Here is a 1,999-nt window from a genome sequence, read left to right as displayed (position 1 = left end):
AGGTCATCGTACATGGAATTGTTTTAGTGTTTGTCATCATCAAAAAGGGGGGGATTGAAATGGAAAATAGTCAAAGGATGCCATTATAACTGACCTACGAATTTCTGATGAAGATAAGACCTTACATGGAAGATTGAAGACTTGGACATCTCAACAAACAACATACCAAGAACTCAAGGTCATTGTCATAGAATCTAAGATTGCTTTTTACATTCTAGATTCCTAAGCTGATTGCCTAGTATTGAGTCTTAGGGTAGGTAAACCCAAGATGGGAGTGTCTCACAAAGAGTCTAAATTAAAAATCACAATAAGACATAATATCAACATATAAATATATGATAATTAACACTCATGCATTTGCATTTAGCATACATGATTTTATGCATAAAGGTTTAATCATTTCTAAAATCATGATTGCATGATCATTCATCATATAGGATGTTTACCATTTAAAATTGAAAAACTATTTTTAACGATTTTAATCGATTAACCCAGATTGTAATCAATTAAGTCCTGATGAAATCCTTAATCGATTAAGGAAAGTCATAATCGATTAAATGGAGTTACAATAACTAACCTTCCAAGATTTCTATTTATTAATCGATTAAGTAATCTTTTAATCGATTAAGCCATAACTGAAAATATGTTTTAAAAAATTCGTTAATGGATTAACATGACAAATAAATTGATTAATATTTGTTATATCAGTTATGAGCTAATTATGTTATTTTGAAACATAATCCATTTCATTTTTAAAAACAGTTTTCTCTTCACCTTCATTAAGTAAGAACGGAAAAATATCTAAGAGAAAGAATCAAAGAATCACTATGGTAAAACGTTTCAAAGCTATCTTGATGTATCTTTGAGTTTTCTTGCATGAGCTTCAAGAGTGAAAAGAGAGAATAGAGAGAAAACAGAGAGAAAATTCTTTTCATTATGCAAAACCATTTTTCATTCAATTGAAAACACTTCTTGCATGATTTCATAATTAGATCTTAGGGCTATGTTTCTGACATCTTTCTGTCAAGGGTGATTAGAGCCAAATTTAGAGTTGTAATCCGCATATTCTAGTTGCAAAGTAACTCGACTAAAGTGATGAGCAATATATTACACACTATTCATAACCTTAATTTAGCATGATTGATGATTCTTGGTGCCTAATTGACTTTGTTTCACATGGTTTAGTGTTTTAGACTTTATTGGACTATATTATTTTCAAAATGCTTTATTTCTAAAGAAGATGACATCTGGCTCTGGCACAGATGCGTTGCACATATCCATATAAAACATCACGATAAATTATCATCAAACGAAATAGTTGAGGGGCTACCAAAACTAAATTTTAAAACTAAAGAGATTTGTGACACTTGTCAAAAGTGTAAACAAACCAAAAACTCTTTTAAAAACAAAAATGTGATATCCACTTCAAGACCTTTGGAGTTACTCCATATGGACTTGTTTGGACCATCACAAATCATGAGTTTTGGTGGTAGCTACTATGCTCTAGTTATTGTTGATGATTTCTCTAGATTTACATGGACATTATTTTTATCAGCAAAAAGCGACGCATTCAAAACTTTTAAAAATCTTGCCAAGCAAATCCAAAACCAACTTAACCTAAAAATAATATATATACGAAGTGATCACGGGGGAGAATTTGAGAACTTTCAGTTCGACAAATTCTGTGATAAGCATGGCATTTTGCATCAGTTCTCTGCTCCTCGCACTCCACAACAAAATGGAGTTGTAGAGAGGAAAAATCGTGTTTTAGAAGAATTAGCGAGAACCATGCTTAACGAAAGTAATACCCCCAAGTACTTCTGGGCTGATGCAGTTCATACTGCATGTTATGTTATAAATCGAGTACTTCTAAGGCCTAATATAAATAAAACTCCTTATGAACTTTTGAAAGGCCATAAACCAAACATATCCCATCTTCACGCTTTCGGATGCAAATGTTTTATATTAAATAAAGGAAAGCAGGCTTTAGGAAAATTTG

The sequence above is a fragment of the Lupinus angustifolius genome, chromosome LG03, assembly GCF_001865875.1.
Source record: "Lupinus angustifolius cultivar Tanjil chromosome LG03, LupAngTanjil_v1.0, whole genome shotgun sequence".
Lineage (NCBI taxonomy): Eukaryota > Viridiplantae > Streptophyta > Magnoliopsida > Fabales > Fabaceae > Lupinus > Lupinus angustifolius.
This window is presented reverse-complemented; position numbering follows the sequence as displayed.